Raw genomic sequence first — 12,592 nt, 5'->3', positions numbered from 1 at the left:
AGTCGTCTCATCGGCTTCCTGCCTAACGCGGACATTTCCTCTGCTTTATTGCCGGTCATCAATGCTCTGCCCATAGCAGCGCCAACTCCTTGGCGCTAGTCAGCGACCGACCGGCGCAATCCAACGTGTCTGCGCAATGAGACCATGGAGCTGGGCAGACCGCAAATGTTTTCACCCAGGTTCCGCAGAAGAAACGCTCCCCTCGGCCCTCAGCCGCCGTACGCTTTTAATGCAGTCGTCTAAGTCGGTACTCTCTTCCTTTGAATGCAGGTAAAGCTTACCGCTATTCTGTCACTAGAGCACACAAGCAAGATCGTTAACTACTGTCAACCACTTCAGCATATTGTCACGTAGAAGGTGTAAATAGATGAACGACGAGCATTAACTTTACTTAATGAAGGTTTATTCAGCACTTGTACATACAAGACCACGCAGCGAACTGTCTCTGGCCAGAACACATTCTTGAAATTTGTGGATACTTCTAGAATGTACTCGAATCGAATATAGAAATTAAAGTTTTACAGCCCAGGTGAGTTTTGAACTCTCGACCCTCCATGCAACAGTTTAGTAGCATAACCACTACATCACAGTGCTTCTGCGACAATATGAATGAAGTCAGATCATATCCAGTATAGCAACCAAGCAAAAAAAAAAAAGGAAGTGTCTTTACTTTGAACGCTGTTTGACTTCCCTTGCTGCGTATCTACTGGTGAGTGTTCATCACAGCACCTCAAACCACCGTCTTGCCTCCACAAGTGCACTGCTACCTGAGTAGCTGCTTCCTTTGTGTAGCCGGCCGCGGTGGCACCGCGGTTCTAGGCGCTGCAGTCCGGAAACGCGGGATTGCTACGGTCGCAGGTTCGAATCATGCCTCGGGAATGGATGTGTTTGATGTCCTTAGGTTAGTTAGGTTTAAGTAGTTCTAAGTTCTAGGGGACTGATGACCTAAGATGTTAAGTCCCATAGTGCTCAGAGCCATTTGAACCATCCTTTGTGCAGTGCCACCCTGATCTATCAAGGGGGGTGCTATAAATCCCCACATGATAACACAGGTCTAGATATCTGCAGCCAAGCCTGTATCAACTGAGGATGACCTCAGAACCCATGCAACAAGCGTCTTTGATGCCAACGTGTGCCACAAATTACAGACGACTGCACTCTGCACGCTCGATTCCACCTCCACATCCCGGGTGGGGCCTCCCGGCAGATATACCGAGTGCACATTGGTTTTCTTTCCAGCTCTGAACGCGATCTGCCTAAGGGGCTCGGTAACACTCCTAACGTTGGAGCTCTCGACAACTAGTAAACCCCTCCCCCGGTGTGCCTGCTCAGACCCTGCTGGAGAGGCCACCTGCTCACTTACAGGGCGAGTGGGGGAGGACAGGCGGCCAGTCTCCTCATTGGTCCTCCGCCTCGGGCTACGCAAACATGCTATGAGGGCGGATACACCGTGTCAGGTACGTTAGGAAGTGCATCGAAACCAGAGCACTTGGGCAAAACAAGCGACAACTGAGGTGTCTCATGTGATAAGCCAGATTCTCCGCCAGCACTACACCCCAATGCAGCAGCCGGAAGGTGACTGAGCCAAAAGACATTCAGTTGTTCAAGAACTGTGGTCAGCTCCTCCTGCATATGCACACAGCATGCAGACACGCTAACCATCCATCAAGACTATAAAAGCAGACAGAATCCTAGAGATGCAACTTGATACCATTCTGATGTGTCACCACTGGACGCTGATGCGTTAATGAGCTATGTAGCTGGCTTTTCAGTGAACAACCATTGCGCTACAGACTGAATGCATTCTCCCTCACAAAAACACTTGGTTGAACCTCCCAATACAGAAAAGCACGCACGAAATTTAATAGATGCATAAAAGGAAATGTTCGTAAACTGTCTCGTAACGTGTAGCAGCAACCTTCTGTTAAATGAACCCCCATAGTGCATTGCCGCAATATGACAGATCAGGACTTCTCGATGGCCACTCCAAACGTGAAGGCAATTGGAAGCATCACCTAGGAGCAATAGGTACTTTATTTCAGTTTCTATAATAAAATGTTAGATCACCAATCACTTTAATTTTTGCCCTCACTCCTTGGCTCTTAAACCATACAGCGACGGACTCACACTAATTTTATTTTGCGATGAGTCCTGGTCCTCACTACAAATGGCATATTAGAAGTGAAATGCGACTGATCCATGTCCCGGTTGCACACCTCGTTTGCTTGAAAGGTGCGATAAGCAATGATATCTCTACTATCAAAAGTCTCCACTCCCGTAACCGTCTTAACTGTAGCTCCAGGATACCGCACAATAGTCAGCCAACCATTGAGCTGTACCTTTCTGCCCCAGTGTGAAATTCAGAACACACTCGCAAAATACGGATGGCCCTTGCTGAACAACTTGCGGTCCAATGTTACTTATCTGTCGTAACTACAACATTGCCTATGGCCTTATAGGCCGTCAGGCGGGAATGCACATCCTTCGTTCTAATTGCCGTATTTCTCATTGCAGCGCCACGGGGCCTGTCAAGATGAAGGGCACCTCGGAGGAGGAGTAACCGTCTTCTTCGTCGTATATGGATTGAGGACACGGATGAAGATGGAATGTCTGGTTCGCCGCTTTGCATCTCGTCCAAGAAAAATTGCCAAGGGCCGCCGAACTCGGCAGAGGACCAAGTATATGACCACTCGCTTTCTGGCAACAGTGAAGCCAATGTCACTGTTTGTGAAGAGGTTCCATCACAATTGTCTGATGACATTCAAGCATGGTGATAGTGACCAAGATAATTCATTCCAGTCGGTTCCAAATAATAATAATACAACCGACTTGACACCTGCATGTAGTTATTTTTATTGTAATTATTATGGAGTTACAGTTTCGAAAGTATGGCTTACATTTCAAAGTTTTAATGCAATGACTGTAATGGAAGACGGCAGTCATGAAGACGTTGACGGTGATGAGCCGGATGCTGATCCGAAGACAAACTAACACGGTAACATCTAGGTGTTCCTTTTTTTCCCGCCCTGTACGAGATGGAATAACAAGTAATTATTGTGAAGGTGGTTCGATGAACCCTCTGCCAGGCACTTGAATGTGATTTGCTGATTAGCCATGTAGCTGTAGATGTTAACGTGAGCGATCAGTCTGATAATTAACCTGTCGGTTCGAGACCGATAACTCCGTTATTTATATAAAAATATAGCATTATAAATACTGGCTGGTTGCTGTTATCTTCTCTGCAAGAATCAACCTGTATTTTGTACACAGCCAAGTGCTCAGAATGTCGGTTTTCGAAACAATAAGATATAGTGAGCAGCTCTGTTACATTTTTGATTGAAGTATATAGATTTATTACTTTTTCCAGGTTCGGAGGGTGCTGATTCCGCAGCTCGTTGTTCAATTATTACGTCCGCGACCGGTTTCGCCCTAATATTTGGTCATTTTCAGGTGGAAATCACACGAAAGTATAGCTACTTCACTTTTCAAAGCAATATCCAACATCAAAAACATGGATTACCTGAGGGATCTCCGACAGCAAGTACACTGGCAGATGCTCACGTTGATTAATTGGAAAACGCATACTTCAAGAATCGCCCTGAATTTAACACTTGTATAGCGTACTACAAACGTTGTTTTGATGTTGTTATCGTCTTATTCCGTGGTCCATAACAATACCAAGTTGCAAATGCCTGTGGTGAAATGCATTATAACGTCAGTTTTACAGTCGAATAAGGAAGAAGACAAGAGTTTAACGTCCCGTCGACAACAAGGTCATTAGGGATGGAATACAAGCTTGGATTAGGGAAGGGTGGGGAAGTAAATAGGCCGTACCTTCTCAAAGGAACCATCCCGGCAATCTGCATTTGCCTTAAGCGATTTAGGAAAATCACGGAAAACCTAAATCCGGATAACCGGACGAGGATTTGAACCTGAAAACGAAACCTGCTAGGTTTTTACAGTCTAGTATCAGCGGAGTAACAGTACTGATTTTTTAGGTCTTTCCATTGCGACGAATCAACTAAGACACATTTTTGAAGTTTATCAGAAACCTGTATCTTACGTCATTACTCCTGCCACATCATGTAACTTAGCAGTTTGCGAAATAAAGCCTGGAGTAACGGCTATAACAGCAGGGTCGTTGATGAAATTCATAATTTTACGGAGTCTAAACGAGGTTCTACATAAAAACAATTTCTAACGTTTCCTTTCTATGGACAGGTCGCATACAGACTCACCAATCTTTTCAAAGCTAACCACACCGGACAACAAACGGGAAGGAATTTTAAAACGCGGTGCAAGGAAACAACAGAAGTAGAAACAAAAAAGCACAAGAAATAGATGCACCTTCGCAGCTCACCTCGTACACTATACCCACGAGCTGCACAGTGTCGGAGGCGATCTCGTAATCCTTCATACAATGAAGAAAGGGTGCTTCATGGACATATATAAAGAAATACATGGACGTATATGAAGAAATGGAAATTTACGCACAAGTGAAAAAAAATTGAAGGAAAAGAAGCTCAACGAGCAATGCACATTAAGAAACACCAGTTTCTTGGACATCTTCCGCCTCCTTACAGACAACTTCCCTTAAACATAATCCGCAAGTTCCTAACTGTGTCTAGCAGTTTGTAAACATACTTTGTAGGAATGTCCACGATGCGTCCAAGCTACGCTAGCGCCTTCTAGTTCCGTATATTTTAATTTTTGGACGCTAGAGGACGTAACTTGTTTCCACTCCACTTGGACGCCCAGTCCACTGCAACTCTTTTATACTTCTGTTAAATCTAGCAGGTCGTTTATTTTTTTATTTGAGGAGCATAAAATTTTTAATTTCGAAAATGTGTGAATATAGTACTTCTTAACGCTAAACACGCCAATACTATCAACGTATCGAAGTGTACAGTTTTCATAATCCTGGGCAGATAACTTTTTAAGTCTACCTGACTTTTACTTATTTTATCTGACACTGCTTCTCTATATCACAATATAAGTTACATATTCTTCCTGTACGTATTATGCCTTAACAATGGCAGTTTCAGATACACTTAAAAAGCCTGACATAAAGGCCGAAATCGGTCATGGACTTAATGAATTAGCAACTGGAGTGGATTTCATTAACTATACGGATTTTCTTTAACTCTAGAGGCGCATCTCTCAAGTCCAGCGCCTGCTAACAGGCCTACTTCATTCGGCCCTACAATATTAAGACGTACCCTAGAACAGTCGCATTGACATCCTGTAGTCGTTCTCCTCAACAGACGCACTCCACTTTCCCAAAATACACGAACAAACCAAAGTATTTCGCTACCTAAGCCTAATAGTGATTTCACGTGTACTCTTCATTTAGTATCGTATCGTAGTCCAAATAACGTCTGTAGTCCTTCGAGTGCACTAGCAGACATTACAAAATTATTACGGAATGCAGCCAGATGTTGGCCAGTGTGGCCTCGCGGTTCTAGGCGCTTCAGTCTAGAACCGCGCGACCACAAAGGTCGCAGGTTCGAATCCTGCCTTGGGCATGGATGAGTGTGATATCCTTAGGTTAGTTGGGTTTAAGTAGTTTCAAATTCTAGGGGACTGATGATCTCAGCTTTTAAGTCCCATAGTGCTCAGAGCCATTTGAACCATTTTTGCAGAGAGATGCTGTCGGATAATCCGCACCTAATGGAAACCTGGCAGAAGACGCTAAATATGACTAAACATAATGTAATGTGCGTAAATAGACACAGAGATCCGATAACATAGTCAAAGTTAGCAACCTAAAACGTCAATTATCCAGCAATGAATGCCAAAAAGGTCGAACGACTCTATAAAGCTAGCCTTTTGACTGGCAGCCACTAAATTAATATGTAAAGGAATAATACTAAGATAGTCATCTTCGGAGAAAGTCTCTTACGAAATAATCTCTTGGTTAATAGCTTTCTTTCCTTTCTAAAACCCAGCAGTGACAATACTTTTAATTAAAACTACTTCCAGAACCTGTAGCAATTTGCATCTGACCGCGCGGCAATAATAAATCGTCTCTCTCTCTCTCTCTCTCTCTCTCTCTCTCTCTCTCTCTCTCAATGTCTCCCCCTGTCTGTCTCAGTTGATAATGATGCGATATGGTGTTTACAGACATTAAGAAAGAAAAAACCTAACATCTGGGTAATTAAATTTCCATTACGAGTAAAAATCATAACCCACTGTTACTTTGTATAAAAACAATGCGATAATTTTTAAAAAACCGAACGCTTGAGATCCAGACTTATTTTTAAATCGCTGTGTCCAATGAGCAACACGACTAATCTTAATTCGCTGTTATACTTAGTTTCTTTCTATCCTGAAATCTCGTCATATGCTTCATTAACCATTTTTTTAAAATCTTTTTCTGTTCGAGTGTTAAATATTAGCGCTTGATTTACATAAATCAACTATTGCTCGTTAAAAACTGAATTCGTTTCTATCCTCTACAATAACCTCTGAGACGTCTTTTTCTTAAATTTTTGAAAGATCCTAGATTGATAGAACCAGGTACTTGTCTTCCGCTTCCGGGTATATTCAACTCAGATACAAGAAAAGGTGAAAAGGCCACCCTTTAAAATAACCATTATATGGGTTATCTGCAGCTGACAGGCGCGTCAGAGACGTTGTCACGCAGTAGCGAAGGGAAATCGTGTAATGTTACGGCCCGTTCTCCACCCACTGATCATTTATGTAGTGTGTTTTGAAGATTAAAAAACCACAAGCTCCAGACACGTCTGGAAACAGTCTGGATGCACGAAATGTCAGGCTGGAATGATGCCGCTAACCGAGATATTCTGGTTCACTGTCAATAGCTCGCTGCACGCACATAAAAGAGTGGCGTCAGAAGCGTTGTGCCCTTGTGTTTCTTCCTCTGACGTGAAGTTCATAGCGAGTCACGGAATTTTTCTTTAAAGTACCCACTGGCAGTAAGATAATGCCTTTTAAGGCAAACAGATTTCTTCCTGCATATACTCATTTCATACGAAATGTGTTGAGCAAGTTATACATTGTGACAGACGAGAAGTGAGTCAGTACATACACTAGTGTAACGTGCCTAAATTTCCTCTAAAGGTTTCGTTAATTCACATAAACTATACTCAATGTTGTCGGGCTACAATTATAATTGGCATTTAAATGTGACCCAGTCACTAGCGTAAAGTAACGGTAACGATTTATGTAACTCAAAAATGTAGTTATACACAGTACACATACTCGAAAAATTTTGGCACAATTATCCCATTGCGACACTAGCCGGACGATTCCATCCTTGAAGAAGGTAGTAGGCTGCTGTCGGATCCAGGCCTGGACCCAGCCACACACTTTGTTATCCATTGCAAATAGCTTGTTTTAGAGGTCCAAACACATGAAAGTCACACGATGAAACGTCGGGACTGTACGGTGGATATTCCAGCGTTTTCCACAGAAACTGCAGCAATGTCGTCTTCAGCGCATTGGCCGTGTGTGGGAGGGCGCTATCATGCAGGAGGATAACGCCATTGGACAACATGCCTTGGCGTTTCGATTTGATGACTCGTGTAAGGTTCTGTAAAGAGGCTTGATAACGCTGGTAATTGATGATGGTTCCCCGTTGCAGGAACTCGACAAGCAGTGGACCTTTGTGGTAAAAAAGACGGACATAATGACCTTGCCAGAACTGGTGATTTCTTTGGAGGTGGTGAAGTCGCATATTCCTACTGCTTGCTCTGACGCTTGCTTTGTGGTTCAAAATGGCGACACCTTGTTTCGTCACCTGTGACAATACGCTGCAAAAACGCTGCACAAAGCCGTATTCCTCCTCATGATAACGTTGCAGATGACTCAAAGACAGCGCCATTCGAGTATTGCGCTTTTCGACGATCAGTTGGTGGGGAACCCACTGCGCACAGGTTTTTCGGAAGTTCAAGTGTTAACGCATTATGGTGTGGGCGGAGCCCACGCTAATACCCAGTAACCAACGGATCTCGTCCACAGTGATTTTGCGGTTGTCCAGGACTAAAGCATCCACTCCCGCAACAATTTCCCGTGTGATGACACGATGAGTCTGTCCACGGCGATCATCATCTTCCAGTGACTCGGACCCCTCAAGGTATCGTTTGCGCCATTCCACAACACTTGAACAACTCAGACTGTACTCATCCTTCGATACATTGCACGGCCTTCAATTCCCTCCACCGCCAAAAATCGAACCACTCCTCGCTGTTCCTGCTTACTCGCTTGCATGTTCGATGGTGGACGACAGCTTGTGTGACCACCTTCTCTCCGGCGTGAAAACCATACTGGCGCTATGCAACATCAAGTGGTGCGTACGCGTCAGTCTCTCTATCAATAGATACCCGCAGCTATTTGAATGAACCTCATACGTTACTGATTCTCCAGTCCACAGCCGGAGTGGCCGAGCGGTTCTAGGCGCTACAGTCTGGAACCGCGCGACCACTACGGTTACAGGTTCGAATCCTGCCTCGGGTTAGTTAGGTTTAAGTAGTTATAAGTTCTACGGGACTGATGACCTCAGAAGTTGAGTCCCATAGCGCTCAGAGCCATTTGAACCATTTGAACAGAAGAAAGCGTTGTATCAGTATCCAAATTATAAGGAAGTTAATCAAGTACTTTCAGGTAGTTTACCAATTTTTGATAATATCAAGTGGGTAATTTTTTCTGATTATCATATGACGTAAAATGTAGGTGTCTTTCAGTGTTCATTGTAGAAGTTTGACCTACACATCTCAACAATGTACAGACATCTGAGTTCACGAAAAATTATGATCCGTTTTCCATTATATTTCGTGTTGAGGTACGTCCATTTATCGCTTTCAAATAAAGCAATTAAATATTGGTAATGCTGTTACGTCTTACTTTCTCCGAGATAACCATTACCGCATAGATTAGCATTGTGTGGATTAATGTAACCCTTCGTTTCGCTCTCACTGCCTCGTAGTCCCGGCTGTGTAGCCAGTTTTATACAGTCTAACCCACTAAAACGACTCATGTGGATTACATAATTCATTTCGATGTTACATTCGTAAATGATGTGCTACATCATTGCTGTTCAAGAGACACTATGGGTTATATATTTATCTGTGAAGTCTTACGCTTCCTACCACCATGTAACTTGATTTGCTTCGTCTATAATCCAAGTATGTCCATTCGATGGGTTATAGGTCAACTACACAACGATTTGAAAATGGCTGCACAGCCAAAACTACGTAGCAGTGAATTTAAAATAAAGAAATATTTAGATCCAATCAACGACAGACCGTGGAGCAGAATACGATCATTCAGAAAACTTGATGTGTCTATGGAGTGTATTCCAACTAATGTATTACTTTCTTAAGCTGTGTCGTCAAATAGTGGATGGCAGCTAAATGACAAAAAAAGTGGAACAATTGGTCTGTTGCTAATGGCTATTCAGTAAGTCTGTATTGCGTCATTAAATTTGCGGCACTTATAAAAACTGCACGTGTTTCAGTGGGAAAGTTCGAGAGACAGCAAAAATGCCTCTAACGTCCGACGTCAACAATGCCCAAGTACATTGTGCACTGGTACGTCTGCAATGTTATCAGTGAATTAAGTGAATCACGATTTTACGATAGCAGCAACTCGAATCTCAGAGGTGCAGGACATAGAGCTGCGGGTTGGTTCAAATGGCTCTGAGCACTATGGGACTTAATTTCTGAGGTCATCACCCCCTAGAACTTAGAACTACTTAAACCCAACTAACCCAAAGACATCACACACATCCATGCCCGAGGCAGGATTCGAACCTGCGACCGTAGCTGTCGCGCTGTTCCAGACTGAAGCGCCTACAACCACTCATGCTCTGCCAAGTCCTTGGCCGTCTCCGGCAGAATAACAATGTCACTGGCAAAGCTTAAATTTTTTATTTCTTGTCTTTGAACTTTTATTTTTTTTCCAAGTTTGTCATTGGTTTCTTTTACTGCTTAATCACGTATAGACTGAATATCACTGGGATACGTTACAGTCTTGTGTCACTAGCTTCTCAACCACTGCTTTCCTTTCTTGTCTCTCGACTCTTGTAGGTGCAGTCTTCTTTCTGTACAAGCTATAAGTACTCTTTAGCTCCCTGTAATTAAATCCTGCTTCTAACAGAATTTCAGAGAGGGCTGTACGCTATTAGACATCGTTATCAGGAAATATGAGGGGTGGACAAAAAACTCAGTGGGTACAGTTACAGTTTTTATTCAAAACTAACCACCAGAGGCCTGAACTCAACTATCCCACTATTTCACGAGCCGAAGGATTCCATGTTCGCAGAATTGCTGTGGCTGTGACAAGAGTCAGTCCTCACCGAGTCCATCAGTTCGTCGTCCGAGATGAAGCACTTTTCTTAGGTTTTTAGCGCAACAGAGACACGGAAGTCGCAGGGCGACATGTCCATCCGGGCTATACGGCGGATATTCAAGCTCCTTCCCCTTGAACTTGGTTATTATACTTTGTAGCATCTTGGACACACTGGGACACGCGTTATCGTGGAACAGAATCACTCCCTACGTGAGCAACTCAGCTCAGACCTTTTGCTCTTGATGGACTTGTGCAGGCCACGGCCGTTGAGAGTTTGTGAAGATGTTTCTGTACTGTGGGCGCTGCGGGAAGCAAATTGTCATGTGTAGTTTTCACAACGCCTGCAGATTGTCGTGTTCTGCGCTCTGCAGCATGGGGAAGAAGTACGCGCAGAGGAAACCTGCTGCTACGAAGGGTCCTTCGGTTGTGCAACTCATTGAGTCCGCCGACCAAGCAAGGAAGCCCCGAGAAGACGAGTCGCGGCCTGTCCCCCCTTTGCACATCAAGTGCAAAGGCGGGCGGATATCGCTGTTCGACCCCATTACGAATTGCGCCAACAACAAGGTGGTCTACGAGTCTGTCGACACAGACTCGCTGATCTGCGTTCGGGCCGCAAACGTGGCCGACCACAGGGCGATCGAGGTCGCAGTGGCCGACCACATCGTCGACGCGCCGCCGGCGCGTGAGAAGGCACCTTCCGTTGGAAGGAAGAAGACGACCGAGGCACTCCTAACGGGGTTACCTTGGTGCTGTGACGAGGCAGCGGGCCGGGAAGGGCTGTTGCGAGCTGGGTTTGGTAATGCAACAGCAAGGTTGCACAACCGGACCAACAAGAAGAGGGCGCCTCTAATCCGTAACCGTGCAAACGGCCGACGGCATGAGCGACGTCTTCCGCTTAAGGAAGTTGCTGGGCTTCCCGGTTACGACAGAAGCTCTCCCGACCGCCACGGACCCCCAGCCCCGGTGTTTCAGGTGCCAGGGCGAGGGCCACGTCGCGAAGTATTGCCGCAACGCGGTGCGGTGCGTCAAGTGCTCCGGCGAGCACGACAGCCTCGCCTGCGACCGCGACAGTAACGTTCTGCCGACTTGCGCCCTATGTGGCGGCCCGCACGTCGCCAGCTGGCGCGGCTGCCCGGCTTTCTCGAACCGCAACCGTCCGAAGGCGGCGAGGCGGCCGCGGCCGCACCGACGCGGCGGAAGAAGAGAAGACGACGTCGGCAACGCCGTTGGGCGCAGACCAGCCCGGCCCAGCTGAGGGACAGTGAAAAAGCAGCTCCATCTACCAAGAGCTGGGAAGACCGCCCGGCGACGGGCAGTCGGGATGCATCTCGCGCCCCCGAGAAGAACTGTCGCCTCGAACTCGGAACCGCCGTGAATGAGGCCACTGCAGCCCTCAAAGCCGCCATGGTGGCAGAGAGGTCTCCCTTCGCAACCGCCGTGGCTGCAGAGAAGGAAGAGGCCTTGAGGCAACTGCGTGCAGTCTTCGCCCAAGGCCTCCATGCAGCAGAACCTGCGAAAACTCCTGCGACCTCGCAGAAGGACGTTCGCGTGACTGTCCCAGCGGCTACCCCAGCAGCACCGCAGCTGAAATGTGCAAAGAAGACAACCGCCGTCCTAGCGGTATCGGCGGCGACGCCGTCCGCCGCGGGGGCGACCCCCGGAAGGGACCGAGAAGCCAAAGAGGCAGCCCTAACCGCGCAAGCGTGAGCGAGAGGCATGCATTTCTCCAGCACTCAAGCGGCGCAGTCACTGAACAAGCGGAGCTGCTCGAGACACACATGCGGCAGAGCTGTACCATGCAGTAGAGGAGGACGCCGAACGGCGGTGGGCTGCCGCTTTTCAGCACCAGCCTGATGAAGCTGTGCCAAGTCACTGACGACACGGCGCAGTAGAGGGCGGAACGGCAACGCATGCGTTGCCGCACTGAATTTGTTACAGGGACGAAGCCCAGGAGAATCCACTGGAGCCCAGCTGCAGCGCCAGGACTGACCCAGCAGCAGCAGCTGGCCCAGGAGACATCGTCGGTGCCCAGTAGCAGCAACGCTCACCTCCTCGACAGGACTGAGCATTCCATGACAATCTGGCATCGCTTCCATTTTCTGATGCATGATACCCAACCACTAACATAACCTTACCTTGCACGATCTGTCGCAGATAGCAAGAAACCGCTACTGCCCTTACTACCCAACCTGACACCGTCGCAGAGGTTTTTTTCCCTAGGCGCTTGCCTTGGCACTTTCTTCCCTCCGTCCTTAAAACCTCTCTTCTTTCAAACTTGAGT

Source organism: Schistocerca gregaria, chromosome 2, assembly GCF_023897955.1.
Source record: "Schistocerca gregaria isolate iqSchGreg1 chromosome 2, iqSchGreg1.2, whole genome shotgun sequence".
Classification (NCBI taxonomy): Eukaryota; Metazoa; Arthropoda; class Insecta; order Orthoptera; family Acrididae; genus Schistocerca; species Schistocerca gregaria.
Note: the sequence above shows the minus strand (reverse complement) of the source record.